Source organism: Pseudopipra pipra, chromosome 4, assembly GCF_036250125.1.
Source record: "Pseudopipra pipra isolate bDixPip1 chromosome 4, bDixPip1.hap1, whole genome shotgun sequence".
Taxonomy (NCBI): Eukaryota; Metazoa; Chordata; class Aves; order Passeriformes; family Pipridae; genus Pseudopipra; species Pseudopipra pipra.
In genome coordinates, this window is record NC_087552.1 from 9,161,475 (window position 1) to 9,187,359 (window position 25,885).

The 25,885-nt window shown below is 37.0% G+C and overlaps 2 long non-coding RNA genes across 4 annotated transcripts in view; one reads left to right on the forward strand and one right to left on the reverse strand.

Moving 5' to 3' along the window:
• The window catches only part of LOC135412729 (uncharacterized), a 165,519-nt gene that overhangs the window by 122,784 nt on the left and 16,850 nt on the right, over nt 1–25,885 (forward strand). The window lies entirely within an intron of this gene.
• LOC135412728 (uncharacterized) lies at nt 1,289–8,620 on the reverse strand. The gene is made up of 3 exons (XR_010429919.1): nt 8,558–8,620; nt 3,558–3,787; nt 1,289–1,655 (listed from the first exon to the last, which is right to left on the reverse strand). It is a non-coding gene; the product is annotated as an uncharacterized LOC135412728 (long non-coding RNA).

Consider the following 25,885-nt stretch of genomic DNA (forward strand, 5'->3'; position numbering starts at 1 on the left):
CTTACTAGAAGGATGGGGAGGGGCTATTTACAAGAGCATGTAGTGACAGCAGAAGCGGGAATGGCTTCAAATTGAGAGTAGGTTTAGATTAGATATTAGGAAGAAATTCTTTACTGTGAGGCAGTTGAGGTACAGGAACAGGTTGCCCAGAGAAGCTGTGGATGCCTCATCCCTGGAATTGTTCAAGGTCAGGCTGGATGGGGCTCTGAGCAACTTGATCTAGAGGAAAGTGTCCCTGCCTATGGCAGGGTGGTTGGAACTAGATTTTTAAGGTCCTTTGCAACCCAGGCCATTCTGTGATTCTGTAATTACCTAAAGAGACAGACTACTGGAAGATGTTTGCCTAACTTACTTTTATAAATCTTCAATATCAGATGTTCCAAAATGTCCCAAGAATAAGTCCTCTGGAATCTACTCTAGCATCTTATCAGGGAGATGTTTCTGTAATGTCTAGCTTGGCTATTTTTGCAATTAAAACTCATTGTATTTGTTGCTTTCAGACAGCAGATTCTCTTCTGCATTATAGATAAGCACAACATTATATTACCATCATCCCTGAAACCTTCTGTAAATAGCTGCAGACTGCTATGATGTAGACCAAGCAAATAGAATTCTTTTTGCTGTTGCTGTTTCTTATGGTTTTTCAGTTTCAATAATTTTTGTTTGGTTCTGGATTCTTTTAAGAGTCCATTCTATATTATCCAAAAGGAAGATAAGAATGTCAAATAATTTTTTTACTTTTGAAATTAGCAACAGTAGTATTCTTAATCTGATCTTAGATTTTGCTTTGATAATTGAAAAGAAAAACACACTTTTAAAGCATTTAAAGGGTTAATGTGTAATCAAAATAACATATTTGATCAAGATCGGACAATTTTTTTTTACTAACCCCAGGAGTGGGATAGTAATCGTGTAGGACAACAGAATGTGCAATCTTTAAAAATTTTTGGCACCTTACTACCAGATTAATTATTTGAAAAACTTCAGTTTAAATATTTCATAGGGAAAAAAGCAAGATTAATAAAGAACAAACTATATTTCAAACAGTACAATTAGATAACCTTGTATGAAATTCCTCAAGACAGAGATGGCAAATACCAATCTTAGAAGAAAATAGTAATTACTAGTTCCTTGACTTCTCCCTATCTTACCATTATCCTAACTTTTCAGTATGTGAGCTTTACTTTCCAAAACACACAGATTCAGATAAATGTCATAGTACAATCAGTGAAATTCACAGTGGATTGGCTTTTGCAGTGTGCTCTTGAAAGATAGATGATCTGTCTGAAAAGAGATCTTTTTATTTAAGTAGATGACAAGAAATATTTGGCCTGATCTTAGACATAAAACAAAAGCATTTCATGCTGTCCTGAGTTAATCAACGTTCAGTGAGAACCAGGACTGCCACATGGAAATCTGCAGGCTGCCATTCCAGCATTAGAAAAATGATGCTCCTTCTCGGGATGAGTCATTTGACTTGCACTGCAGAAGTTATGTGTTTTCTTATCTTTCAGGAGAACATTCCCCTCATGTTTTCCATCTTGATTCATGATTCACTCATGATTGTTTGATGATCCTAAAAGAACAACGACCTTCTTCTTGAAAGCATGCAGGCAGTCCTGGAAGCGTCCGCAGGCGCATGACAGGCATACCAACTAGGTTAGAAACATAAACAGGAAATTCAATAGGGCTGGATTTTGTAACACAGGAGTCAAGGGGCAGCTTTGTCACTGACTTGCATAATCGAGCCCTAAGTGAGCTCAAGAGAGACAGAATGGATAAAAGGGAAACACTTCTTCATTTCACTACATGGTTCAGTGCTGGTTTTTGAAGTAAGACTCTCCTGTCCTTAATAAATTGGTAATAAATCTGTTTTCAAGACACAGCTTTGGCTAAAGAAGTTTATTATTAAAATCTTGGCCTGTGGAATAACACAGTGACTTCTTTCACCAAAATTTTCCTTGCTAATAATGAACTATATTAATTGGAAACAAGTACTTGTGGGAAGGAAAAAAAATGTCTTTTTAGCAAAGCACATGTCCTTAAAGGTAAACTGATTTGTGTAGAGACTGTAAGAAGAAAAGTAAATGTCATTGAATTTCTGAAACTGAAAATTAGATGGTGAATTCTCAATGTAAATTATTATGGAAACTTATCTCAGTTACCCATGATTTTCAACTGTATTTGGCAAAATGAAAGCTTATCTGGAGAAAGCTGTGATAATTGGCACATTACTTCATTCTACTACTATCATTGTAGTAATTCATTTCTCAAATCAGTTAAGAGCATCTGACTAAAACCAAAATTAGCAGAATTAGAAGCATTTCTTTATATCTTCATCAGAGCCTGGGATATGACACAGATGTTTTCAATATACCTCAGTATTTATTTGTAAACTTCATAATGAAATGTTTTGATTAAAGCAACTATTAAGCAGGTATAAGAATTTTGAAAAACTCTTGAATTCTGTAACAAACCAAAATGCTCATTTCTTATCATTTCCTGGTAAGATAAGCCATGGAGGCAAACTGACCCTCTTGAAATTGTCCCTTGTTTTGGTGGGAGTGAAGAGGAGAAGAACAGTTGGAGGTCCCTTCCCTGTCTGGGGATGGGCAGAGGACCAAAGTGCTCCTGGTGTAGGACTGATGCTCGGCCAGTTGGCAGACCCAGAGCACCCAGGGACCCTGCAGAAGTGGCTGAGACTCCATACATCCCTGGCACATCAGTCCTGCACTCACTGTGCCTGTGGGAGTGCAGTGCTGATGGAGTTTAGGAAAGAGAACTAAACTCACTTTTGTGTGAAAGAGCACCTTCTTCTGGAAATGACAATTCACTCCTTAGTTGAGCACATTTTTAATCTTGAATACAATATTTGGCATATCAGGGAGTCATGAAAAGATGTGGGAAGGTTTTAGCTGTGTGTTTCAGCTACTTAAATATGCAGTGAGAACCTGAGTTGTTTTCATTTGTGTTCAAAAATAATGTGGTACATTTTTTCCGGTCTACTTTAGATAAATTCAGTGGTCTTATTCATGTTAATAAAAGTCATGCAATATGAGCACAAGCCAACACTGAAATTATCCCATAGTGGTGTTTAAATTAGTAGAGAAAAATGTGTTCACTCCCAGTAATACCGGATTCTTTTTGCCCCTTTCTTTTTAATTTCTATTAATACAAATTATTTGAGCATTAGTATATTGGCCTTAATTAGCTTTCATCTTTCCCCTTTTGATTTAAATATTGCCAAGCTCCATTAAACTGGCTGTGTGAATGCCAGAAAATGGTCTACTACTGAATTCCAAGTGCGCGTCTTTGTCGCAGTGTAAATTGAAAGGTCACAACAAGTCATCTAATTGCTTGGTACATATTCTATTAATTGCACTTTTAATGTGTAAAGAACACTAAAATTAGCAGATAAAGGGTGCTATGTTCTGGTAAAACATCAAGCATGCCTGAATTATAGTCAGACTACACAAGAAAATGGTTCTAATATCTGTTCAAAACCTTTTTATATAGGTCCAGCTCCCTTTTATTTTAATTGACAATGACTTGCTCACCTCCAATGCTCCTGCCGTTGGCTCCTTTGCTTCTCAGAGCAGGGATACTTGGAAAATCCAAGGGTAGGAAACTGTCCTCCCCTTCTATTTGCAGGATGTGCTCTGTCCATGCAAGAATGTAGGAATTCTGTGGTACTTCTCAATATTTGTCTCTCTTAATTCCTTCAGAAGGTGTGTTTATACTGTATCATTTCTCTAAAGAAACATTGTCAAGATGAAAAATTGAAGGCCTAGGAGTTAGGAAAAAATTAAGATGGTGAGACTGCTTTAGCTTTATCTAGTTTCTGCAAAAATTGATGAATAACAGCTGCAGAATTGGTATTTGCCTAATCCTGCAAAGTGTTGGCTCCTCTGAGTGCTAAAATGCACCCTATATTCCTAGCTTGTCAGAGAATATATTTTTCCCCTTTTTAATTAATCAGAAAACTTACTGTCTTGAGCCAAAACCCCCACTTTTTCCACAATCATTATTACATCCTGATACATATGTGGGACTTACGCATCACTACTTCCAACAATATGTCATCTTTCAACCAGATATCATAAACCAAAGATCAGTGAAACAAAACTTGTCTTAAAGCAAGTCACTCAGCATCAGACTGGAGCATTCCTCACTTTTTAGGACGTATTCAGTACTCTGTCATAGCTGGTTCTGAGAAGTTGAACGATTTTTCTCCCTGTTTCAAATGATGGAGTTTAATCTTTGGAGACAAAGCAGCATATAGTGTCTTACATGCAGATGTTATGAAATGGCAGCTTTCAAAATGCTTTACATTTCCAGGAATTGTTATAACAAAAAAGCTGAGCAACCATTTTGGCTTTAGTAATTCTTATGGGTACAATCAGGAAAGTAAGATGGCAGGATAAACAGAAACAAAAGCACTCATTGCAATAATATTCTTTTACAAAAGAATTCCAATTTTTCTTCAGAAATCTTGGCACAGTTTTGAAATGTCAAATTTGCTTTTATTTGCTACAAGAAATTATGTGTTGACTAAATTAAGGCACTTTTTCCCTAAAAATTTTAACACAGAAATTTTGAAAACTGAGTTATTCAGCTCAACAGCCAAAAAACTGACAGTAGTTCAATTGCTCTGTTGTTACTGATGATGTAGGAGATATTTGTTAAACCCCAAACCTAATTCATTTACTTATTTGTTGCGTACAACTGAATGTGGAAAAGATGGAAAATATTAGAAATACAGTGGCAGCCTTGATATTACATAAGGACCAGGTTTTGTAAAAAGACTTCCACATTAAAAGCAGGGGAGGATACAGAAGATCCTTTCCACTGGAATTGTCATTCCATTCCCAATTCACTTTTGTGGAACTCATATGCAGGTACCAGAGAGGTCACAGACATGGAGCAGTTAAGTAACTGCATTTGGGTCTCCAAAATATTCCCAAGAAGTGCATTTCCTACCCCCTTGTGAAGATATTCTTGAAACAGAATGTCATCATCTCGTGCATAAATATTTGTGCTGGGAAGACTTTTCCGTAAATAAAACTTGGAACATAATCAGGCAATAAAAAATAGGTATGTTACTTTTATAGATAAGGAGTGTTTCCAGTGATCTGAATACCAAACAAAACAAACAAAAAAAAAGATTTTCAGAGTATAGCTGGATGTACTAATAATTTTAAGCAGGATGTGGCTTCCCAAAGTAACAAATTTTATATATTCCTGTGGTAGAACAAATTTTGGTTCTATCGTATGTTTTTAGAATTGCTGTCCAAAACTTTAGCTGATGTAATTCAATATATATTATTGAGTAGAGTATTGTCTACACTTACTTTACAAACTATCATCTGCACTGTGAAGTTATTTCCATTTTCACTTTTTTGAGAAGCGACTGCACCATGAGATGGATCCCAAAAGGCTTGACAGTATCACTTTTGAAACTATTTACATTCCTGACACTGCATAATAAAAATTTTATTCTGTTCTTTTGTGACTTTTTTTTATTGCTCGCTTTTGAAACATCATGTTTTATTATCCTTCAGTCCTGTTATCAATCTTGAGCAATAAGACGACTGTAATGACCAGTTTTAATAAGTCTATTACAGATTTCTATGTTGATTTGACATACCTAAGTGTAGTAAAATGGTTTATGAGGAATAAACAGCTGAGTAATATCACATGCATATCCTCGGAGATGAAGCGATTGTAGATGAGAAATAAATAATTGAAGAAGACACAGTCTGGTTATTTCAGTTTCTGAACTCCTAGGAAACGATGTGGGACTGTGTCACAGATTGAGTCATGCACTTTACTCATAACAGAGAGGCCGCAATACACTATTGATAGAAAAGAAGGAGTTAACAAAGTTCAGTGGTAAATGTGACAGTTGTTTGACAGGATTCCACGGTGAGGTACTCCTGGTTACTTGCTGCATGGAGGAGAGGGTCAAACAAAACTGTCCAGGAGACCTTCCTATTGAATCATGAAGCTCAGAAAGGACCTCTTTGCTTTCTAAAGTCCTTCTCAGAGAGGAGTCTGAGTGCAGCTGGATCCCAGACAGTCAGTGGTTTATGTCTAAAGGATTATGTATGCACCATCAATCCTTTGTATCACTTAGCTAAGATTTCAAAGCTTAGTGTGCTGTTAATCGCTTACAGAGAATCTATAGTGGCAAAGAATCTCTCAGCTTCAAAGACTGATCTTGGGAGATGTCCCTGCTCAAGGGGGAATCCTGGCATGCAGCCTGCTGCTGTGTAAGAGAGCTCAGTGGGCCCTGGACTGACCACTATTTATGGAGTAACGATTGACTTACAGTCATATTTGCATAACAGCAAGATGTCTGGGTCACCATTCCAGACAGGCCCTGTTGCCATCTGACCCACAAAGTCCAGAGTAAGCTGGATGTAGCCATCACAACCCCACTGGGGGTTTTGGCTTAAGCAAGGGGATACCCACAGTGTGTTAGACACTATAGGGTTCTATGCTTGAGATCTTTATGGTCTGATCACAGAATGGGTCAGATTGGAAGGGGCCACAGTGGGTCACCTGGTCCCACCTCCCTGCTCAAGCAGGGTCATCCCAGAGCACATGGCACAAGAGTGCATCCAGATGGTTCTTGAGTATCTCCAGAGAGGGAGACTCCACACCCTCTCCAGGCAATCTGTTCCAGTGCTTGGTCACCCACACAGTAAAGTTCTTCCTCATATTCAGGTGGAACGTTCTGTATCTCAGTTTCTCCACTTTGCCTCTTTTTCTATTGCTTGGCACCTCTGGGAAGAGCCTGGCTGCCACACACAGTCTTCCTATGTACACATGTAATAATATGGATGTAGGTGTGGTATTGGAGAGATTTTTTTTTGAAACTCTTAAAGGGCCATGGACTGCAAAGCAGGCTCAGGCATCTGCTTTTTGGCTCTGGTATCCATATGGCCATTCATGTGGCTTGACTGGTGTGAGAGGGTACCTGTGTATTCAGAAGTGTGCATGCCTACAGCATGTATAAATATATAGGAAAGGCAGGGATCTATTTCTATATCTGTTTATAGCCTTCTATATTTTCACGTTCTGTCTATATGGAGTTTTGCCACTAAGCTCTGGGAAAGTTGATACTTAATGCTGCCTCATGCCTCAGACAGGTACACTAGGTGTACTTGGAAGCCTAGCACAAAGGCTGGCTCTCCTGTGATGATATTCATCTGCTTAGTAATACAAGCCTAGGCTTCTCTGTGGACAAATGTTCCTCCAGTATGACTGATCAAATAGTGGCAAGCCAGCATTTAGGGGTGTGTCTGTACCTTGGGTTCCATTAGTCTGTGTTAACAGCTGGCAGCGTGAGCCAATATTGGCTGTTTTCTCCCTTTACTCACTCACATCCCCACTACTTGACTGTTTGGACATTGATATTCTTCTGAGGAATCCCTTTATTTTTCAAACAAAATTACGTGTGACGAAAAAAGCTTGTTATTCCCCATCTGAACATTTGGCATTTGGACTTGGGTTTGTACAGAAACAGTTACAGAATCAGAAAGAGGAAATGCTGTAATGTGACCAAACCTTAGCATGCCTAATCAAGTTAGTAGTGAGAAGCTTGGCTATTTCTGTGAAAGTGTTAGATATGTATTTATTAACCATCCTTAGTTCTCAGAAATCAGTATTTTTTTTCACATATTCAGAGACATCAAACTATCTCCCTATATGTACACTCATACAGTTCTGAGTGAATGTTTTCTGTCTCTCTAAATTGTGCCAAAATTAAAAGGGAAATTTAGAATTTGTTTTTTTCTTTTGCATGATAATTTATAAGGAAGTTAATTGTGTCAAAAGTGTGCTGTCTCTCATACAGGACTTAACTATATACAGTATTCTGAACAGAGGGGAACTCTCTTAGCCCTTGACTCCAGCCAGCCCAAAATTGTAAAATCATATTAAAAACATATAATCATATAGTATGATAATATAGTCATGCAGCTTTCACTTTTTTAAAAGCTAAATACATTAGCTGTGAAATATATATAATATTTTGTGTTTTCACTACTGCTGCGAGTAGTGAAATATGTGAGGACACCATATTTGTACTCTTGTCTTTAAATGCTTAAATTCTTTAATTAAAACCTTCATTTTCATTCAGTTACATAGAAGAAAGCGACCAAGTTTGGATCATGGGAAAAAATCGTAATTAGATATTATAAAAAAATGAACACCAAGACCCATAAAGCTACAAATAATCAAGGCCTGTAACCTACCAGCAAATAGACCTTTCACTTCTTTTATGATGTATTTACTCAGTTTCAGTAAACAAGAGACTTGAGATGTGGAGAAGTCAACTTCCCAAAACAGCAGGGTACCTGTATCTCTTATTAAGGGAAAGGGAAATCAGTCAAAGTGGTTATTTTAGCAGTTTGATGTGCAGTAGCTGGTGCATTAGAAACCCATGGAGCTTGCTTAATGAGGAGTAATTTAAGACTATAGTTAGTTCACTAAGTTGTTTTGGGGTAAAATGATGACTGCAAGAGACTTGGAAATTTGAGCGCACACTCACCTCTGTTCCTCATTTCTTCCTCTGTTCAGCTAGAGAAGATTTGTGCAGGCTCTGAAAGCCCTTCTGCCGCAAAAGCAATGCAAAATTTAGCTCAAACCAAAAGGATAATAAACGATTTGAAAGGTAAATAATGTTAATTAATAATAATTTACTGAAAAATTCTCAAATATTTTCAGTATATATTTTCCCATTTTATCTTTGACCTATCTGTAAGTATTTCAGATATCCTTTGGCATCCCATACTATTTGGCATCCCATACCATCTCCTTTGGCAACCAGACTGTGTCTACTTCAGGAACACTGAGTAAAACAAAATTATCATGAATCTTTCAGAGACAGAAAAAATAGTTTGCAATAATCATACACCGTACATGTCCTTTTTATAAGCTACTGTCAGAAATATTTATGCATTATGTACTTGTTCCAAGAAATTACAGTACTGTGTGTATTTCAGAGATAACATGCAGAGGAATCTCCCCAGTATGTTTTATTTATTTCGTATGTTGTCATATATTCTAATAATAGATAGAACTTGGGGATTATTTTTTTAATATTAATGTTATCCTATATATGGAAATACAAAAAAAAAAAAGTCTTAACTGGAATAAGCCAAACACTTTGACTACTGTATTGACATTTATGCTTGAGAAAGTTCAGGCCTGGAAGCTTTTGCAAAGCAAGTTAAAAGGCCAATCCCAGCCTCTGACCCAAAAGGGAACATTTCAGTTCAGGCTCAATCAATTGAAAATGCAGGGCAAAATATGCCTTTAGATGACAGAGTTTGAATTACAAGATACACAAATATTTTCCATCAAGTTGAGCTAATTCAGATTTGTATTTTGACTGTATATGTAGAATATCTATAATTTATTTATGACCTATTAAGGAGATTGTTTCCAGTGTGTAAGAAATCTTAATTAGGACCACTGTTTTTAAAAAGGAAACTCACAATTTCTTTTATATCCTGTCATCAAAGGCACTAAGGAGAAAGCTTCAGTTCTTGTTTTTGTGGGGCTTGGTCTGCTTTTCTCCTTGCTGTCTATTGAATGTCAAGAGGCCATACACATTTTATTGTACAGTCATGTCTTTGAAGTCACCAAAGAATTTCAGAATTCTTCTGAAGAGTTTATTTCTTGAAATACTTATTCCCCTCATGAAATCGTGATTCCTGAGGGGCTTGTGGTGCCAAACCATCTGAAAGGGCTGTTGTCTTAGCCTAAGCATAGGGCAAACAGCATTACATAATGTTTGGGAGTTTAACATATGCCACAGGCCTCATGAAGAGACAGGTGACATGAAGAGCAAGCCTTCCAAACTCATTCCCATTCACACTTTTGGCATACCATGTCCTGGCTGTTGCCCCTAATCGGGGCTCAAGGTGGAAGAATAGAAGGCAACAGACTCCTGGGGACACAGTGATATCTAGATCAGGATGAGTGTTAGTAGATATCACTGAAAAACAGGTAATAGGCAATTAGGTAAAAGACAAGGAAGATAATATTCAGAAGCACCAGCAGATAAAATTATGTTAATAGAATGAAGACAGTGGTCCATATACTGTACAGAGTGGCCCAAAGCCAGTAGCTCACTGCTGCAGGGTTACTTGGACATGTTTAATCAACTTAAGTATTTCCACAATACCCCAGTGTCCCCACAAGGTATCTCACATACCCTTGGGCAGAAAGGGGTAGCAGGAGTACAGTATGCTGTGAAATATATAAGCCTTTGCTGTTTTTCTAGTAATATCAATGATTACACCTTGGTTTATCCTGAGACCAGAATGGGCATCTAGGACTGAGTGATACCAAGGCAGGATTTGCATGCAGCTTTCCCTGTGTCAAGGTCCTTTCAGATTTTCAAATTTACAAGGTAACTTACTCTGTGTTTTCAACTGTATTTCCTGATCTTATTAAGAAATATAATAAACATGACAAACAGAGGCTCTATCATCTTTTAACCAGACTAATCTGTCATGTGAATCAACTTATTCACCATTCAAGTGAATAAGATTTCATGAGATTTCATAGCTTATAACACATGACTCTTGATATCATACAGCTATGAGCAAAGAGAAGAATTGGTTACCTAGCCAACAGTGAAAGTGCTAATCCTTCCTCTTCCATCATGGTGCAGCATCCCCTGTATCACACCGGGAAGCAGGAAAGCTTCCTCTTCAAAAGCTTCTTGGGTGAGATCATAGAATCATAGAATGGTTTGGGTTGAAAGGGACCTTTACAGGTCATCTAATCCAACCCTCTACAATGAGCAGGGGCATCTTCAGGTAGATGTTTTATACTCTCCAGCTTGGAGGCTTAGTCTATACCATTTTTGAAAGTTAGTGGATTCTGAGGAAACTGTCAGACAAAACATAGTGGCTGCTGGAGACAGCAGTTTGTAGGTGATTGTGGCTGAATGATGGCCCTTCAGCTCTTTCTGACCACCTGTCCTGCCTACCTGATACTCTCACTTTGAGCACCACTGTCAGTGGGCAGAGCAGCCCAGGCCTGGGGTGTGTATGCCGCCCAGAACTGCCTCTCTAATTCCCTGTGGTTTGGTCTCAGCTTTGGTTGGTGTGAAAACATAATATGATATAATTGAGGCCGATCAGTTTGTATATTGTGTGACAGAAGAAGGGATGTAGTAGCCTGGTTGTATTTGCTTGAGGCCTATTTTCTTCTGTCTTATTTGAACATTTCTGTGTCAAGAACATGGTATGACACTTGGGGATGATCCTGTGCAGGGCCAGGAACTGGGCATGATTCTTGTGGGACCCTTCCAACTGAGCATATTCTGTGATTCTGTCTTTGACTTCTAACAGAAATGCATATACAAAGTTTGTTTACTTGTAACCCATGACCTCGTTTGTACTAGTCCCTCATCATAAAGTTGCCTTTCTCAGGGACAGGAGTATTAATGAAGGTAAATATGCTGTCATATTCTCCCTGTATGGCTGTATAATTTATTCTTTTGTATTACAGAGAATCAGCAGGTTTTCCAACACTATAGATACCAGGGCAGTGCCCAAGCAACCAGTGTGGAAGGCTCTGTTCTTTCAGATAAATTAGTAAAAGTAATGGGGTGGATCCATCTTATTACTGGAAAATGTATTAAGGCAGATTAATGCTGTTAGGCTGAATAACACTATAAAGTTGGGAGATGTTGCCAGGTTCAGGCTAATGAATGCCAGTCCCAGAGAGGACTACAGGGTGCATCTTTCTTCAGTGAATACCAAGGGAAATGAAGGTACTGCTGAGACTGAAAGGCATCCTAATACAAGGACTGAAGTGTCTCCTGCACCTGAAAGGATCTTTATTTTTCTGAGGGAACTTTTTTGGATATCCTTTATTTCAAAAGCATGAAAATAAAATTGACTGAATTTACTGGTACTTTCTGGGAAATACAGGCCTGAAATTCTTCTTTTTAGTTATTGAGAGTGAAAACAAAAGAATTCTGGGTCAAAGCTCACTCCTTTCATAGTCTTTTATTTCTTCAGCATAGATTTGATTTCTGCATAAACTTGATATTATCTAAACTATTTTGCTTGAATGCTGTCATGTCATTCTCTATATGAGTCCTGCCAAAGGAATATTGACTGTTGACTGTTTTCCTCTAAGGCTTTAAGGTGTGTTTTTAGAAGTGCCTCTAGGGCTTTTTGTTTCTTCTTACACCTCAAAAGAAATCTTGCATGTGCATCCTTTCTTTCTTCCTCTTTACATTCATCAAAAATGAACAAAGGGTGATGTGGACAGTGAGTTACAGTCATACATAAACCATAGTCTGTCTCAAGCTATTGCTGTGAAAGCTGTGTTGAAGACACTGTTTATTGAAAGCCTACTGTGGAAGTCACCAGGGGTACAACAAAGTGCCAGCAATTCTTAGTTGTTTGGGATGTTCAGGTGCCACAGCTGCACACACATCCCGTGGGCTAATGGCAGAGATGTCCAGAAGGTTGATCACATAAGCGTATCCCTAACAGATCGCAGTGCTGCTGGTCCCTCTGTAAGGATTTGGAAGGTCTTTCTGCAATGGCAAATAAGTTCTACTAACTTCCCGGGCTTCCAGAAATACTAATCAGCAGTTCTAGTCTGCAGCACATTTATTACACCCTGACGTGCTGGAGACAGCCTGTTACAAATAGAACTGCCTCGTGAAAAATGCTGTTCCAGTGTTTTATAATAAAGTGCACCAATTAGATGCATTCATTAGGACAAACTGCTTGTCTTTTCTTATATTAGATCTTTTAAAAGGCCCAATGCATTTCATAGCTCATTCTGCTCTGTATTATTATTAATTGAACAGAGCACATTACAAAGTTTTAATCCAATAACTGTAAATACATAATGAATAATATTTCCTTGGAGGCTGCCAGGGTTGCAGCAGCCCTTTTTGCAGCTTTGCATACTCAGAGTAAGATATATTATGGTAAAGTTCCCTCTTCCCTGGCTGTAGGTTCCCCACAGGTATTGCAGGGACATCACCGGAGCAAGGAATTGTGCGTGTGTGGTAAAAGACAAATGTGTCATTCGTTAAAAGGCAAATTAGGAGCCAAGCCTAAACTGCAGCCTTTCAACTTTTTCTTGTTGAAAAGGGTCACATGCACCAGTTCTTCATGTTGTCTTGCAGATCCCTGGATGCCAAAAGGAAAACAATGTTTTAATTTTAGCAGCATGAGGATTTCTAACTGCAGCATATTATTTATAAAGGGGAAATGGCAAACACTAAATGAAGACAAAAGGAAACATTCTGTTCCTCTCTGGGGGAGCACAACATTATTATACAAGGTTGTGATTGGGCATAGTAAGATGAATTGAGCTGCTGTGCCTACTGACAAGAACATTACTTCTTAGATTGCTACTAATACATGAAGTAGCTGGCACTCCCTGCCTGTACTTAGGTAACGGATATGATCTCAGCAAAAGGAACCTGAACTTGATGATAATGATACAGGTTTTCATATAAAAGAAGACTCCAGGGCATGTTGAAATGATTCTTTTTTTTATTGTACATACTAATATTTTCATATGGAATAAGTATTTGCAGTAATTTATGCTTGGACAGTACTCAAGTGCTTAGGAGGGCTAATTAGCTTGAAGAGAAGCAGTGCATTAATAAAGACCTATGACCACTAATGAAGCCCTATAACTTCCAATTCCAAGCTGTTTTATGGTCAATCAGCATGAAAAATGGTCAGAGAGGGAGATGAGGTCTCTTTGTAGATATCCTTGTATCTGTTCACCTGCTGAAAGTTATAGCAACATGAGTTATTTTCAGAAATTCAGATTTTTGCTCTTATTTAGTGAGATCTGCTTATCTTGGATCTAGGGCTTTGGTACCTAAGAATATGTGGTACCATAATATTCATTTCCCAATACATGACCCCATTACAACTGAAAACACTTAGGAGAAATTTTAAAGAGGAATTTTGTACCTATAGTCATTTTGGCCTGAAAATATCCAGCCAGAAGGATCAGGTCATAGCGAACTGAAGAAGTAAAACATATACTGAAAAACAAGGAAAAGGAAAAGGAAAGAACATGTAAGCATAGGAGCTACTGAAAAGCTGCAAGCCTTGGGAATGTTTTTCACAAGAGATAGTAAATCTTAGATTTGTCATCCACTAGATATCCACAATATCATGAGATGCATGATGTTACTAAGCGCTACTAGGACTCTGTGGATATGTGGTTATTATCAGTTTCATTCTTTAATTCCCATTGCTTCATTACCTTTCTATTAACTGCACGATGATGAGTCTGCAGAAAGGCAGTAGGATATGTAACACACACCTGGAAACAAGGATGGGAGAGCTACAGTGCTACTGCTTCTTGACAGTTTTGAAAGCACAAATTACAGTGACGTGTGCTTTTACCTGGCAGAGTAAGATCAAATATCTACCCCATTTGATTGAAATGGTCCTAGCATTTACCTGTGCCAATCGGGAAAATTCATAAATCTCATTACTTTGAAGATTTCATTGCTGAGGGCATATTCCATAAAATTCTTTCTGTTGGTATAGCTAGGGTCAGTTAGTCCACATACTTGTTTTTGAAAAGAAGCAACTTGATGCTTCAAGATGAAATTTCGACACCTAAATCCTAATTGTAATCCTAATATCCAGCTCAACTACTGCCTAACTCTGGAGACACCTGACCTCCTTAGGTGCCTCCTTTTTAATCAGACGAATTCCCAGGTATTGACAGATTGACTTTTAAGCATACCTAATTAAAACTTTGAAGAAGACTGAGCAGATTTACAGCATGTGGCTACATCTTTTTAAAGATGCCTTATCCAAGACTGAGTTTCAGCACAAATGCAGTAATAGTAACTATTTTGATTTAAGGACATACGGCAGAACCAGAACATCAGCTCTGCTGTATGTGCTTCCACACATTTGTGCAATGATCTTAAAAAACGTAGCGACTAAAAACATACCCTCCAGCTTCAACTCAGTCCCTCTAGAAAACCAGAGCAGACCTCTTCCTTCAGCTATGTTTTATAAGACAACTATAGCATGTATTTTAAGAAAAGAAAACAAGTCCCTCCCTACTTCCAGTAGAGTTTTCCAGGAGCTTTCTCTCTCAGTAACATGGAATGGACATCTGGGTCTTAAGGAGACAGTACGAAATGATGGAACCTTTTCCAAGAGCATTTTCTGTTGGAAAGCAAACAATAAAAATACCAGTTGGAATGGCAGCAGGCCATTTAAAACAATCTCCAGACACTGCATTGATAACCTTGACACATAGAGAGGGTTTGGTATTATGCTGTATCAGCAGATATAAAAAAAATGAAGCATCTGGCATTATGGACCTCAGGCCTGGTCTTCAGGTCAAACCCACAGGTATTCTCATAATGGGAAAAAGAAATGAGTGTTTATGCTTGGGTGCTTAATAATTCAAGCTGGAATGTAGAAAACTCAGCTTTCAGCATCTGCTCCAATTTTAAATGAACAAAATGAAATTAAATGCTTGAATGAAAACTCTCCATTCGGGAAAGTAAGGACTAAATTCTGGCTGCCATATTTCAGGTAACAGTTTATTCCTAAGTTTAAAGTAATTCTTGATCTCCAAATTCATCTCTCAGCACAATTATAGGTCTGTAAAACTATTACATGTGCTTTATTTTCTTCACTAATACACAGTAAAATACGGTTTAAGATGCTTAAAAGCCTTTTAAATGGAAAAAGTATCTTACAGTGGACCCAAAGTCTGTTTTGAAATACAATATGGTTCACATATCATACAACATTAAAAGGATTATGCCATATCTCAGTTGTTTTTAATATTTATAAAGATTTTAAAACATTCTAAAGTCATGTTGTAATACTGAAAGTCATCAACAGACAGATTCAGGTATAGGTACTACCAAAAGAATCTGAACCTCTTAGATGGCAATTTCTTTTTTCCAAAAAATCCAAAGAATATTTTTTCGAATATGAAACATCTCATAAATGCTTTGAAGTCCTTTAATAAAAAGGGTTTATTAAAATCCAGGTGGCATTTATTTAACGGTATGAGATCGAATATTTGAGTTTCAAACTCAATGTAACATACTCTTCTCCCTCTGGCTTTTACAGTGAATTGAACCCTTAACTCCCTTCAGCAATTTTGGAAATCTCAATTTGTAGCAATTATGATGAGAAGCCATTACTTGACAGAAAGAAAGAAGAGTTAGTTAAGTTGAAGAAATGTATCTAGATTCCTTTTAAAATAATGAGCACACACAAATAAAAGGGGAATTCTTGCCAGAATTCTACAACTCCCTTTTTTAATTTGCATATTAAATTGTACATCTATCAGTTTCTGTTAATTCAGCAAAATAAGAACTTCTTCTGAAAGTAATTGTGTTATTAGTCTACCTTGGCAGTAATGATCCTAAGGTGAAGGTAGCAAGTAATCGTATTTCTAACTGTGTCTTCTTTTTAATAATTAGTTGTAAAATTACACTGTGCCTTCTCTGTTCATGGGAACTTTTCTCTCATCTGCACTGCAGCTGAGCCATATTTAAACTAAAAGGCAGATTTCTGCTAAAAAGGCAAATTTCTTTGGGCTAATTCTTGTTCGGCATGTCTGAAACCAATATTCGCACACCTTTTCCAGTTGTAAAATGCTTTAGCAATTTTCATTTTCATTAAACTTTTCCATATTACTCTGCTTTATGCAATATAAAATTAGAAATAATGCCCTTGTTTATGAAAGCTTTAACCAATTATGAGAACAAGGACACTGGAAAAGCAATAAGAAAACCTTGACCAAACAAGGAATAAGTGACCACTTCTTCCTCTACACCTATAGCTCTCACAAAAAAATGTAATTTAAAAAATCTAAAAAATATTGGTATAATACTGGTTGTAATGTACCTTTATAAAAGTTGTATCTTGCTTTTGCTTTTGGATTTTTTTTGGCATTTACCTAGGTCAAACTGTATTTATATATATTGAATGTTATTAATATTAAAATATTCCCTGTTATCTCCTGACTGCTTAGAAAAGAAAAAATGAGTCTGTTGGCCAACTCTATTGATTAAAAAATAACTTATCACAGGTGTAAATGTAAGGGAAATGTTGTCTAGCAAATCCTGGTAACATGGAACCTACTGGACTCTCAAAAAACCGCCGGCTGATGTTTATTTGCAGATATTGACCAAAGGCTAGAAAAAGCAGTCCTGTATCACAGATCTTTTATGTTTAAACAGAAATAAAGTGTTCCTTTTATACATTCATTTTTTGTCAGCTAGAAAGACACTCAACTCAAGTGTAAATGTAGAACCCAGAAAAGGAAAAAAAACTCGACAGAATAAATTGTGGAGGCTGCTCCGGTGAATCCAGTGAGACAGGGAAAATGAACTCCTTTTCATCCTGATGGCTTCTTCCTCGCCAAATACATTGTTGCATTTTAAGAGTCACTCCACACTATGAAAGAAAAACCTTGCTGTTATTATTTAGAATGCAAACTCATTATTTTAAAACAAATTAAAAACAAAGGTAGAGAGATTGCTGTCAACACTATAGTATTACTTGTGTCTTCCCACCTGTCATTACCATTATTTATTTATTCCGGGTCATGCAGGCAATAAGCACTAATTATTTGCTTTGTTTAGACAAGTCCCTCCATTTAGAACAATAGCAATTAGAGATTTTTAAAGAGTAAATTTAATTGTATAATTTATAACATTTCTACATTTAGGTCTAGAAATGTCATACTCCTAAGTTGCATTTTTTACCTAACATGTATTTTATTTACTACATATCAGGCTGACATAATTTCTTTTTAAACCAAATACTGATTAAACCCCTCTTCTGCACTACAGAATTGTCTTTCACATTTTAAATGTTTACAAATACTGAGTTCAGGGAATAATTACCATTTAATATCTTTGAAATGGTGTGGAGGCTGGAAATATTTAATGTGTGCATGCAAAAGCTGTCCAATGTCAAACAGAAAGCAACGTAATTAAGTTTTCTATGCTCATAGTCTTGATTTTTTTCTTTTCCTGAAGAATCTGAAACCATATACTCTGCTTTTACTATCCTGGGGAATATTAACCTTAAGGGCTGTGCTGAAAGTTGAGGAGAACAGGGAAATGGACAGATCAAAAGAGCTGACAAAAAGAAAATGGAGGATCACTTGTAAAAACAAAAACAACATTAACGAGAGAATTCAAACTGTTCTTCAGTGAGCAGAATGGTAGAGGGAAGGTTTGTCATCTAAGCAGTCCAATGTGGGCAGCAATGATAAGCAGTACCATGTGTTACTAGGAGTATTTACATGAGCTTGACTAGCTACAAGAATTATTTAATATGATCAGTCATTTTTTTCTCCACAACACCCATAAGTTAAGAATTTGCAGATGTTATCCTGGCACTGCCAGGAACAGATTCACAGTGACCTCAATATGTCACCAGAAAGCTTTTCTGGAAGTTCTTTTGTTTTCCATGTGGTGTCTTAGTGTATTGGAAACACAAGTATTCTGTTATTTCTTTAGCCACTTTATTGTTAAAAAATATTCATGTCACATTACTTTACAAAGTAGTATTTATTCTGCACCAACTAGTCCAAAGAAACAAACTTTCAGTTTGATGAATGGTGATTGAAAAGTTGAGTTAGACAAGATCAAATTTATTCTGTTGCATAAAGGGGATGTTAATTGCATTTATTCAGTCTGATCATTAAAACACTGAGAATCCTGAAGTAAGAATTATGAATTAGCATGGCTGAGTCCATGCTAATGTGTAATGTGTGTATGGATGTGTATTTATCTCTGTCTTGGAGTGTACTTTTGGCTTTTGTATTTGTGATCTGTGGTGCGGCTTTAGGGAAATGTCACAAAAAGGGAGATTACCCCAATCTACTTTAGATTATGTACAGTTTACATGTGTGACAGTTTTAAACTCAGGCACCAAATGGATTGGTTACATTTTCTCTCCTGAAATTCTTCTGTATTGCATGCTCAGAACCTCCAGCAAACGCATCAGGATGACTGTCATGGGTGTCTCTCAAAATATATAAACCTTCCAAGTAGCACATTGAAAATCCTTTCAGTACGACCTCACTACTTTTATACAGATACTAAATGAGAAGTTCCTCATGATCATTTGCCAACTGATGTAAATCAGAAATATCATTCATGTGGCAAAAGACATCACTCCAGTTTATATGACATCTGAGATTTTCAGAGAGCATATTTTACAATGATGGTTTGAAAAATAATTAGCAATATGTTTTTGGGAGAAGCCAGTCTTGATACTTTATTTGAACTGAATTTGAAACTCTTAAATTTATGTTATTGTTGTATTTTTTGTTGTGTTTTGCAGTCTGGTTGGTTGATGAAGTCTAAAAGTTTGATAAATTTTGGAAGGAGATCTCTAAAATTTGAAAATTATATGATCATACTGAGGATGATTCAAAACAAAGACATGGTGTGTCAATAATCAACAGGTAAATTGCAAAAGTATCAGAAGTTCCAGGATATTTCTATCTAAATGAAACTAGCTAACACCAGACAGATTACAGGTAGTACAAACTATTTTTACAAGTATTGTTCTCTTCTGTCAGCTTCAAAACCTATCTTACTGTTGACTCCAAATTTCTTTGTTGCAATATTTATAAGCCTGCTCTCATGTGTCTTTTAAGGAAGTGTGAATTAGCCAAATAATGAAGCTAAAATTATAATCTGTTTGATAGCTGTTTGAATAGAAAATCAAAAACTTGCTGTTATCCGGCGGCACACCATAGACTGCCTTCTTTTACCTAAAGGTACTCATTTTATTACTTGTAAAGATAAAGGCTAATTAAATGTTACACAGACTTTCATCAATTCAAAAGCTCCACTAATGAAGAGTACTATCCTGTTAAAAAAATTATAAGACAGACAGGTGTAAAGAATGAAAGGAGCCCGTGGAAGCACAGCAAAGGGCACTGAGTGCCACCAGCAGGTCAGTGTGACCCTCTGCCATTGGGGCAGCACCCAGCAAGAATATTTTTGGTACTTTTAGAAACACATCAATTCAAGCTATACATCTCATAGAATAAATGAGTATTAAGGAAACTGTGAGAACCCTTCTGGTCCAGCATGGGAAATTACATGGGATGGTCATGGATAGAGCTCTCAGAAAGCCCATGTACCTCCAAACCCAACCCTCCAAACATATTTGCACTGATAAACATTTGTGTCTTTTGGTATGTGCTGCTTTTGACTGATCAGAAGACGTGATCAGGAGACACGTACCAGACCATTCTTCCTGATGGATTTTGAGTTCGGTGTTCACAATAAACCAAAGTTGTAATGGAGCAAAGTGGAAAGTAAAATAAGTTATGAATCATGCTGGGTTTCTTACCTTCCTCCACAGATGAATATGCTGTATATATCTATATATACCAGAAGCTACTTTCCATTTCCTTCCATGTTTTTTACAGAAAGGCAGGATTTGAGGCAAATCAGATTGTGTGTGCAGACACAGGCACAAATGTGAGTTTGCGAATATATGTATATATACACATATATATATATATGTGTATGCCTATGTGTGTAGATATATGTCTGTGTTCATGTAGTGTGTCCTCACCTATACACATTTTATATGCCTGTATATGTTTGCATGTTTTCCAGTGCTCTGACTGCCTGTAGGAAGAAGTGGATTAACATGTGATTTCCCTGTACATTCCTCTTGTGCTCATTTTGCCTTGGATTATCCAAGTCCCTCAGGATAGTAATGAGACAGAAAAGCTCCGTATTTGGAATAGTTTTGTCAGCACTGGCTGGAGCAGAGCTCTAAATGAATGGAAGGGTACTTAACACTCTCCTCTGTTCAGGTGCATAAGGTGGGGACTAGAACTGGTGATGCCCCGACTGCCCCTGAAGGGTTTTTTTGGCTCCTTTTTTTGGGAGATAGACAGCCCCCAGCTGTCTGGCTCCACAAATGTGGGGGGAAACACCACTGAAAAAGGGGTGAGTGGTTCATTTTGAAAGACATAATTGATAAAGTTAGGGATTAGGTTGCCCCACCCATAATGAAATCTAAGGGCAAAAGTTTAGCTGAAAACTGTAGGTTTATTCATCTATTTGTAGTTGGTATTTCTTAGAATTAAGTGATTGCAATACAGGGTTTTTTGTTTAATTTTTTATTTGGTTAATATATACAGTCAAGGTTATTCAAGCTCAGTGATGAGTTTCATTAAATAGAAGCGAATGAAGGGTTAATACCTCATCCTTGCAGTTTGGAATGACATTTGAGCATGAAAAGCAAGTTTCATTTAAATGTGAACCTTTTCAAATTATATTTTCTGTGAACTGGTGCCAACTCGATTACAGAAACTGCTTTTGTACTGATCTGGTTAGTAAGCTGCCTGTTTGTTTTAAATCTAATACAAATGCTTAAATTTAGTGACATGCATATATTGCATATATTCATTTGCTTTAAGTATTGGGGATTTTGTCATTCTTAAATAGTCTGTTCTGGGAAATATTGTTAAGAAATTAAAAATGACCTTTACTTAAGAACTCTTTAGAAGGGTTACACACAGATGGAATATGCAAAACTGAATTAATATTTTTAATAAGCTGAAGGATCTTACTGTTGGCCCCTACAAAGGACTAAACTTTATTTAGTCTCTCCTCTTTATATCTCTGGAGTAATGGGAAATAGCTGAACTGGTAATGAGCATCAAAGTCACCATAAAAATTCTGATATCTATTCCCGTACGTGAAGGATCAGTGATTCTGTGGCTTGGTAAGCCACATTCTGAGTTTGGTAAGTTGTATAGTCCTCATGATGTTCATTTCTGCTGCTGTGGGTCACATTCAGAGAGACACTGGCAGTGGAGCAGCTGGATGGCATCTGGATGTGGTAAGAGCTCACCTAGCAATGCCATGCCAGGTGACATCTGTATGTTCACCACAGGAAAAAAATGACCTCTCTACACAGTCTTGTTAGGAAACAAAAAGGATGAGGGTATCATTCACATGGAATTAAAAAAAAAGGCTTCATAAAAAAAGAAGGCATAGGAACTTCAGTCTTGCTTTCAAACCCTTTCTAAAGGAAGCAAAGAAATACTTTTAAATAAAATAAATAATTAAAAACCCTTTGTTATTTCTCAGTAACAAATACATCAATAACCTATAACTAAGTCAGGATTAGTTGTCTTATGCCTTCCAGTGTATAAAGAATATTAAAAATATTAGAGCTTCCAAAAGCCATGGGTCCTGAAAATCTTCTGTTTCACTCTGGAGCTGACAAGACTCAGAATTCTCATCAAGAAAATTGTATACGGTTATGTCTTACATAGGAGTTCCCTGAATTGTGAATTGCTTTTCCTGAAAATACTAATTGTTGAAAATGTGTGATATGAGGATGGTCTTTGAGTAATCATTGCATAGATGTGATGGAAAGACATAAGGACATCCTGTATTCCTTACTTCAGCCTACCATTGCTGTGATTGTACCAGTAAATGGGTGTAGAAATAGCTTTTCTTGAACTTTGTCAGCTAAATGCAAATATGGCACAAAATCTTTTCTCCAAAGGGTTAGGTTCATATTTCTGTGAACTGCTTAACTCCAATTTCCTTGTTCAGAATTTCTTTGCTAGAAATAAAGTGGATTCCATCAACAAGCTGAGATATAAATCTTGAATGACTGAGGCCTTTGGGAACTGGTTGGAATAATAGATTGAATGTCATCTGTGTATGCAAAGTTGACAGAATCTGTCAATCTTCAGGAAAGCTTTGAGGTGTGTGTGTGTTTATATACCTGTGTGTCTAAGGTGACTGTGCTGGGACAGTCCTTAGCTTAAGTGACAGCATATTTGGATCATTAATCTGACCCCTCATTCTATCAGATTTCAAGGCAATTGACGGAATGTTCCTTTTGAAAAGAGCTGGAGTAGTTTAAATATCTTGGGAGCCACTATGCAGAAAACATGTGCTTCCATAAAACAGTCATCTGGGTGTGCCTTCACGAACTGCAATGCCCAAATCTTCATTTTCTTTACACCTTTTTAACTTAATTTGACTGCACTGGTGCAGATAAGCACTTCTGACTTTCCATTTTGCCAGCTGAGTTTTGTGGGTTTTAACTTCCAGCTCAGACATGGTTATGCCCAGCTGTAAGTGATAGCACTGCTAGTCCCTCTTGTATGCCTGGGAAAAAGGTGTCTATCTGTGTCCTGAGTAAATATGGGAATCAGAGATGTTGTGGCAGGGAACACCTTCCTGATCAAAACACTTTGTTGCCTCCTTGCACACTTTAACTCCTTTTCTCTCTCTTTCATCCCTAGCTGTGCCATCTGACCTGAGCCAGCCAGCTTCCCTTATCCCTGATTTTCTGATGGCTTGTTGCCATTTGAATTCACCTAGTGATTGATTATATTATGTTAGAGTGATAGATAGTTGTAGGTAGGTGAAAAGCATGTAGATATTTGTTACTGCTTTCATAGTTAGCATCCAAGGACAGGCTTCTGCAACCTTCCCTGGAGCCCCTGCAAGGGCTTCTCTGAGAACTGATGAAGGAGCTCCCTCCTTCCAAAGGAGAATATTTGCAGGGGAACTTCCTCATTCTCCAAATAAAAATAATTTTTTTTTAAAAAAGCAAATAAATATATTTTATATTATTAACTTTATCTTCTTCACCAGGTTTATTTTGAAGTAACATTTCTCTGTAATTCGACCCCCTCAATATACTGTGGTTTATCACTCTCAAGAGAATTACTTAATTCATTGCAGCTTTTAACATTGAATTTCTCACACAAAGGAGATGTCAAATGTATTGTCTTTTCTGTGTTATGTTATTTAACTTTATGAATAAGTTGAAAGGTAGAATGATCATCTTTGGTACCCTAGAACAGAAGAAGAGTTCACAAAGAAAGAAATAGAAAAGTAGATAATTTTCAAATTTTTTTGCATTGCTAACAATTCATAATATATTAATGACAATCCTCAGATGCACCACTGTCCTTAAACTTTAGGCTTGCATGTACTTATAATTCCAGAGCACATCAAAGGACTATTAGAGTGCAGTTTAATATCTGAACATTAGCACAAGAACAGGAATCTTGTGGATTCTAGAGGAAAATCCTGATTCATTCACTACATCTCAGCTCAGCAACTCATACTATCCCTCAGATACTGAAGAGTTTTCCACAGTTAGTAGACAGCAAACCCAGACAGAACTCCACAGACACCGATCATTTATTTCATTGCAAAGTTAGCTTCTGTAGTTTAAATTGGCATTGATTTGAACCAACCTGACAAAATTTGCAGTGAAGTAAACTATGGATTTTCATCTTTGCAGCTTCTAAACTTGTCTTTAAAAAGAGGGCAGGTGGGAAAGAGTAACTCTTCTGGAATTAGTCTTTTCCTGTGAAATGGTTGGGTCTAAACTGTCCCATGGGAGTGTGTCAAGATCTTGCTCTCCCAGAGGATGAGTGAGCTCGTGGGCCCTTACACTCAAGTGTCTGCTCCACAGAGAGCGTCCCTCATTTTAGACCTGCCTCCAAAAATCTGAGGCATATACTGGAACAGAAAGTGAACCAAAATGTTGTTGTATATAATTTCCAAAAAGGAGTATTTTTATGCTTAAATTTTCATTCTGAATGTACATTTTTAAAATTAGTAAGAATTGTAAAGTTTTTGCAAGCATTTGGGGTGCAAGGAGCAAGTATCGTACTTAATTGCTTGGGTTTTGCTTTTTATTTAGCCCAGAAAATACATTACTGGTTGCTTTCTAACCACCTATTTTTAGTGTTCAGTATCTGACTTGCTAAAGACAAAGGCAAAAAGTCTTAATGACTTTGCTGAATGCCACCACCTTTTTAGGCTGTATGGAAACAATAAGATCTGTTAAGAAAAGGGTATTTTTGTACAACTTTTCAACCATCTTAAGAAATAGTGAAAGAAAATAATCAGCTTCTAAATTAGAGCAAATATTTGAAACAAGATTCATAACTTGGATTTCACTATTGCTCAGTTACACAAAGCACCTAAAAATTTAATACTAAGGATTAAAATCCTTAAAGGATTAAGTTAACAATATAAAGCATCTTACCTGAAGGTTATCAAACATCTAAAAAAAATTGCTAATAGGTAAATCAGAGAACTGGCTGTTCTGTAACCTAGTCTGTTGGTATTCTCGAAGGAGGCAATCATTATGTAATCATTTTCTTGAGGCAGACAGCATCATCAACCACTTTTTTATGAATTTTATGACATGCTAATTTCCCATCTGTCCCAAGTAATATAGACTCTACACTTTAGTTCATTCACCATAGTTTAACAGCAAAATTGCAAGAACTAAATGTCTGTTCAGTCCTTCTGAAGGTTAGGTATAGATGAAAATGTTCATGTCGTTTGGATTGGATGGATCATTCTCTCTCAAACATATCTCTAGCATTTGTTATCTATTCCTTCATGTTGACAGTCAGCAACAAAAAAGCACTTTCTTGTTCTGGAAATCCAGGCCCAGACGCTTACAGGATTTGTAATACTTATCCTTAGCAACTTCAGCAGGTGCAAACAGATGGCTGACATTTCTGTTAGGCCATAAAACGCAGATACTACTGTCCTGCTATGCCTAACTGGAATCAATTAAGGATGAAGCAGGATATCAGGCTATGAATCACAAGTCATTTGTTTCCTGTAAATTGCATAGTTTGTTGTGTTTTTTTTTTTAATGCTTCATTTCATGGAAGCCCCAGGGGTGGCAGGAAAAGCAGCAAAAGAGGGAGGTAAGTACATACACGAAGCAGTTTGAACTTAAATTGCAAAGTGAGCTTCCCTGAGAAGAAAAATCTCTGAGAACAAAGCTAGTTTTGGAGGTTATTGCCATATACCACCTCT